At 36.5% G+C, this 7,170-nt stretch overlaps 1 pseudogene; it reads left to right on the top strand.

Moving 5' to 3' along the window:
• Positions 1–310: 310 nt before the first annotated feature.
• Positions 311–1,124, top strand: LOC109111236 (annotated as a pseudogene).
• The last annotated feature ends 6,046 nt before the right edge of the window (positions 1,125–7,170 follow it).

Raw genomic sequence — 7,170 nt, forward strand, 5'->3', positions numbered from 1 at the left:
TAATAATAATAAATAATACTTATTTGTTATCTTTTATAATATTTCACCTGATCTGCCACTTAAACTTTTGCTTTACTGTCAAAATATTACTACATTAATATCTGATATTTACCATCAGTTCTTTGAACTAATATGTTTTAGTGTATGACATTCAAACAATTAATTTATGTCATTAAGATTTAAGAGTCAATGGAAACAGCATTCTTGACTAGTGATTGTGTTAACAACAAATAACTAAATAACTGCTCTTATCAGTATCTATCTATCTATCTATCTATCTATCTATCTGAATTATAGCCTTTCCCTTTTACATACTGATTTAGAAGTATGCACTTATTTTTCAGCGGTAGTCCAAATGAATGACCTGAATGATCCTCAGGGCTGGAATATAAGGCCAGAGAGGCAGGATGGTGGTGACAGCAGCAAGTGGAACTATGCCCTCCTGGTGCCCATGCTGGGACCCGCTGCCTTTCGTATGTACTACACAACACTATTGCTCTCTCTTAGGGTGGATTTGGTCCAAGCAGTTTCAAAAGAAAATAACAGAAGCCCTGGCTTCTCAGAATCAAAAATTCAAGGAAGAACGTTGTCGCATTAGGATGGAAACAAAAAACAAAATATCTAGACACTTTCAAGAGGTCCTGGAAAAGGAAAAAAAAAGCAAGAACAGACTGCTTCAGCAGTTCTGAAAGAAGTGGAGTACAGGCTGATGAAAAGGCAAGAGATGTTTTGTAGTAATATGGTGCATTACTCATGGAATGTGAAGATGGAGGACGAACTATTGAATTTTGCAGCACAGCTGAAGGTGGTAGACGGTCTCAGGGATATTTTTAAGAATTATATTATAATATAAAATAATAAATATTATCTCAACACAGATCCCCGGAGAAATGGATGCCTGATGTGGCTGTATCTCAGATACTGGCAGCTGCAGGTCACTCTTCAAACACACCAGAGAGCTGAGGCTGCTGTACTCTGCACAAAGACAAAAGAGTGAGAGAGCAGAACTGAATCTATGTCACTAAAATGATGTGTTTTAAAAGACCTCGTTATTAATAAAGTTAATGAGATTCAATTTAGTGTTTTATCGTTTTCTTTGTGGGAAGAGCAAATTCAGATTTGTACATACAGCAAGTGTCAATATGATGTACACAATAAAATACCAAATATTTAACTGTAAAATATGTTTTTAGGGTTTAAATTGTGAGTATTTGAATATTTTACCAAACATTTACAATACTCATCCATATACCTCATGCATCTTATATAATTTGGTCACTGTTGGCATGATGATGCCTGAAAAACAGTCCATCTCAATGTGAACTTTTCCTGGTGTGGATGGAAATCCTCACATTTTATATTCCTAGTATGTTAATCAGAGGGTGTAATATGTTAATCACAGATTTAATTTACATGAATGCATCTAGATCTTTTATAAAAGTGACATAAAATAGTGGAACATAAGCAATTTGTTGCAGAGATGACAATATTCACGCACAATGCCAGGTTAGTTATAAGAGGTGAAATGCAAAAAAAGGGAAGAAGAAGACAGTAGGGGACACTTAAACAGAGGTGGACAGTAGTGAAGTATTTTTACTTTACTCAAGAAAATATAAGTGTTTTTCTTTGGAAAACTTTTGCTTCACTACATTCCAAAACATAATGTCATACTGTTTTACTGCACTATATTTCAGAAATATAAGTTGTCATTTTTTATTTTTACCTTTAATAATTTAGAACATTAAAAATGTAGCACTTTCTTGTACTCAAATAAATAATTGAATTACTTTTACTTGAGTAAATGTAAGAAAGTACTAGATTTCTGATGTAATTAAGTATTAAATGTCAAACGTAGTGCAGTAAAAAGTACAATATTATGCTTTGGAATGTTGTGAAGTAAAGTTTCTAAAGAAAAACATTCTGATAAATTACATTTGAAAAGTAAAAATACTTCACTACTGTCCGCCTCTGCACTTGAATTAATAGAAACAAAATCCCTGACTGAATTTAAGCAATGCACTGCAAAACATTCTTTAACAAATAAAATCATGCCAGCTTCAAGTTGAAAAGCAAAGATTTATGAGAAATCACAGCATTATATCTGTAAGTCTGTTCTGATCCTTAAAGGGAAGGTAAGTTAATCTGACATATTATATGAAGGCCTGAAAGAATTTAAGTCTAAGATAAAAATATATATACAGTATGCATACCAATATGAGTAGGGTAAAGACATAAAGCCACACCTAATGCATAGGAACATGTTGCAAGAAGTTGCTTGCAGTGAAATGTTTTTTCTATCTGTGAAAGTGAAAGTGATTTGACAAATTGTGTGTATGTCGAAATAAAAGCCGTGATTCTCTTCTGACTTGTTTTCATTTTCAGTTCATAATGCATGAATCAAATGAATAGAGCAGCTGAAAATGGAGGGGTTGATGTACTTGGCATTCAGACAAAAAAGTGAAATTAGGAGAGCAGAAATGAATCTATATAACTAAAATTTTAAAAGATCATTGTCATTAAAGTTAATGAGGTTCGATTTTATGTTATATTCTTTTCCTCGTGGAAAGAGCAGTTAGTTCACCCAAAAATTAATAATTTGCTGAAAATTTACTCACCCTCTGGCCATCAAAGATGTAGATGAGTTTGGTTCTTCATCAGAACAGATTTGGAGAAATGTAGCATTCCATCACTTGCTCAGAAATGGATGCTCTGCAGTGAATGGGTGCCGTCAAAATGAGTCTAAACAGCTGATTAAAAACATCACAATAATGCACAAGTAATCCACACCACTCCAGTCCATTAATGAATGTCTTGTGAAGTGAAAAGCTACATGTTTGTAAGAAACAAATCCATCATTATGGTGTTTTAACTTTAAACTGTCGCTTCTGGCTAAAATGGCACCCATTCTCTGCAGAGGGCCCATTGGTGAGCAAGTGATGTAATGCTACATTTGCCCAGATCTGTTCTGTAAAGAAACAAACTTATCTACATCTTGGATGGCCTGAGAGTGAGTACATTTTCAACAAATTAAAATTTTGGGGTGAACTCTTCATTTAAGTTTGTACATATAGGAAGTGAAAATACCATGCACAGTAACATACCAAATATTTTACAGTTTTAAAATATGTTTTCAGGTCTTATGAGGTGCAAGTGATCAGTATTTCTGAACATTAATCAAAAAACTTACACCTATCCATACATCATCCATCTGACCCAAAAATCTCACTGGATTATAACAATTAATTGCAAAATGAATGTTTGGAAATGTAAACTGATATTTCCTACTGACACACTACAGCAAAATACAGAAATAACGGACTTAAAACTTTTTTAGCTGGTGAAAATACTAGTGTTCTAATAATTTTGGCCACCACTGTACGTCAAGAATTCTTCCGAGGGAGACAAACCTTCCTCTCTAACATCATTTACTCAATTAAACATGGATCCATAAGATGCAATTTCTACCATTGCACTGGCCCACTCTTACAGTTCTGGGGATTTCACTGTCTTCCAGTGTCTCAAAATAACCCTACTTTCCATTATAATACATACCATAATAACAGAAAACACATCCTTTGAAACATTAGGTGTTTGAGACTTGTCACCTAATAAACACAATTTAGGGGTTAACACTTTTAAACCGGCTGTGTCTGCGCCGACACATAAAACCAAGCTGTATTCATGTTACTGTAACTCTTCAACCGTTTGCACTATCAAAAAGTCAATTTGCTCCTGAGTCCTGACAGTAGAAAACATGCGCTTTTTCGCATGGTATATTTCAGAACCATACCAGCAACTAAAGACATCCATAACTTGTTTCAAGGATGGTTTAACAAGACCACGTTCCCAAATACAATGTAAAAAGGTACCTGTTTCCAACAGGCATTTCTAACAAATCTTTCAAGAGTTTTTATTTCTATAAAAAAGCACAACAACAATAGGGGCAATAATGCAGTGGGCAAGTAATGAAAGCAGTGTACTGATTAACACCGACTAATACCAATAACTCCGACAACCTCGGCAAGCCTAATACATATAGGTAAGTTTTTGGAGTTTTGCAAAAATGCGGATAGAGATGTTTTTCCTATGGACCTGTATTGTTTTAAACAGTATGGCTAGAAAAACTTATAGAAACATTTTCTGAAGTGTGCATTCTCATGTGACTTGTAAGGTTGTGTTTTACTCTGAAACTCTTTCCACACTGTTGGCAGGCAAAAGATTTCTCTCCGTTGTGAATTCTCATGTGAATCTCAAGGCTTAGTTTCACTGAGAAGTTCTTTCCAGACTGAGAGCAGATGAAAGGTTTCTCTCCGGTGTGAATTCTCTTGTGTATCTCAAGGCTTCCTTGTTGGATGTATTCTAATTTGTTGAGATGTGACTTGGAGGGTTTTTGTTAAATGTGAGCCAAAATCATAACAATTAAAAGAACCAAAGACTTAAACTACTTCAGTCTGTGTGCACTGAATTTATTTTATACACGAGTTTCACAATTGGAGTTGAATTACTGAAATGAACTTTTCCACAACATTCTAATTTATTGAGATGCACCTGTAGCCTCACACCTTATTGATATTTTATGCTGGAAGCAAAATCTGATAGGTAGCACTTTTCGCTATCGAATTATGCTACCATCTGTTTTAATGGGAAGTAGCCCATTAAAGGTACTCGGTGTGTTTCGCCAATGGGAACCAGGATCTAGATTGCCGGGTAAAAACTGCCCCTCAGAAAGTACCTGCTCACGAGGTAGTACTTTTTCAAAGGTCCGGAACTTTCGGGGGCGGGACTTGGGCACTGAACATGCTGATTGGTTGAGTTCATCCAACATTGTATTTCAACCACCATTTATTTGCATAATTTATTTAAAAAAAATACTGTTATTATGTCATGAAATGTAGTTTTAAAAGTATTTCAGGCTAGAATATAGTTGTTTAAAACTCAAATCTGCAGTTTATTTATAAAGAGAGCGCCTATTTGAAAATGTGCTTAGCCGATTTTGGAGAGGTGAGCTCCATGTGAACAGCGGGCGCTCAGTGCTCATGTTTCCCGATGAGAGCAACCTCAACTCGGCTAGTCCTTCTGATATTTGCCGCTGGCTCTGATGTCTCTGTGGTGGTTAAACATAAGATATAATTCGTTTTGGGTAAATCTAACAGGTAATCTTTGGTCTTCTATTCTATTAATATGTTAAAATGAAAATGAAAAGAGGCAATGTTTGATTTAATATTTCATTTCATTGTAATGTATGTACATTCCCTGAACTACATTTCTGTGGCTATTAATATGTTTAAAGAAAACGAAAAGAGGCAGTGGTGTTTGGTATCATATTTCTTCTTATTGTCAATACAGTGAGGAAAATTGCAGTAGCCAGGGCGAGCCGACTGTAATTTAATTTAAGTAATTTAAGTACGCTGCTGTTTCATTTGCAGAATTACCGGACTTGTGTTGTCCCGTCCCCGGGAGTTTACACTCCTGAGTTAAACTTATGAAGTCCGAACTATTGAGGACGCAAATCTGAATTTTTTTCTGACTTGGTATTGAGAAACCCACCCAGACCTACATCACCAGAGTTTTTTCCTATTCTTCATGGTACTTTTGTCCGCGATGGAAACGCAGACAGCAAGGACTTGGTGTTCCTGGGACAAATTGTTCCAAGTAATTTCAGGGGAAAAGCGGCTTTAGCTGTTGATTGAGTGTTAACAATGTCCATATGTCCATTTCCACAGAGCAGACGGGATAAGACTGTGAAGATGGCAAACTTGCAAGGAGTCCAGTGGCCTGTACACTCTTAAAAATAAAGGTGCTTCACGATGCCATAGAAGAACCTTTTTGTCTAAATGGTTCCATAAAGAACCTTTACATCTGAACAAACTCTGGTTCAAACTCTCAGTTGACAGAGAAAGTTTATATCGAGTTTTGTGAGCCTGCTGATTCTGATTTAAACCAGGTTGGATTTCTCAACTCTAAACCCTACTTATCTAAAGCCTTAAACACACTGCATGGTTTTTGGCTGTCCCAGAAGAAAGATTGGCATTGTGAAACAATCATGGCACTTTCTGTGATTGTGGCTCCTAATCGGTGGTCCTGAGTCATACAGTGAGAGAAGTTCAAAGACGGCTGTTGTCATAGGCTGCGTTCCACTTCCCTAAGCACTTACCCTCGGGGGAATCTCCGTTGCCATTCTGAAATGTGTTCCACTTTGTGAAGTGGATGAGGGAAGTTTATATGGACAGACCCTCGACCCCTCGACTTTGACAGAGGGAGCGAGTCTGCTTCATATGCTAACTACATCACAACAATTCATAAATAAATATAACGTCATCGCATATCTTCTTTAATACATCAATAACACAAACAACACAATAATATATAAATTTTTTTTTTTTTGTTTGTTTGCTTTTTTACATTAATAACAGCCCAAGCATACCTATATACATATAGAATGCTGCACCAAACAAATTCATAAGGGAAAAAAATGTAAACAATAAACCAACTCCATAGTGGATTCTAAGTGATAAAGGGCTTAGGACGTTTCCAGTCCAGCCTATTGCAAGGGTTCTGCCAAAAGTGGGCACTCATGCAACATAATCAATGATGTACATTCGTGTAAACGAGACAGAGAGAAATTTGCAAGTGAAGGGCATAAAAAAATGGACTGGAACGCAACCACGGTCTTGTGACCAAAGATGGCCTACGATCAGGGGCATCGGACTGGGGGTAAAACCAGTACTGATTACCAGGGCCTCAAAGGAAGAGAGGGCCCTTGAAAAGTCTGGAATATATTTTATTTAACCTTGATATTTTCATGGGGGCCCATCAGGACTGCCTATGCATAGGGCCCGGGATCTTGTGCAATGACCCTGCTACGATACAGCATGATCTTCGCACAGTGTGTTTGCTGTTTACGTTTACGTTTACTGACCAATCAGTTAAAATGCAACATGAAATCAACACGACATGGCACTATAACATAAAACTGCGTACCACAAGCTCTTATCCCTTCCTCTTTCGCCGCTTCCACTTTTTTTTCAGCACACACAAAAAATACTACTGCTAAAGTGTGATTTATCATGCTCTTTTTGTTTACCACTAGCGCATGCTGATGACGTTTTATTCTACTACATTTGTCATATCGTACAAGTTAACAGGTGTCCTACACACACGTCCTAGCCA

Source organism: Cyprinus carpio, chromosome B19, assembly GCF_018340385.1.
Source record: "Cyprinus carpio isolate SPL01 chromosome B19, ASM1834038v1, whole genome shotgun sequence".
Taxonomy (NCBI): domain Eukaryota; kingdom Metazoa; phylum Chordata; class Actinopteri; order Cypriniformes; family Cyprinidae; genus Cyprinus; species Cyprinus carpio.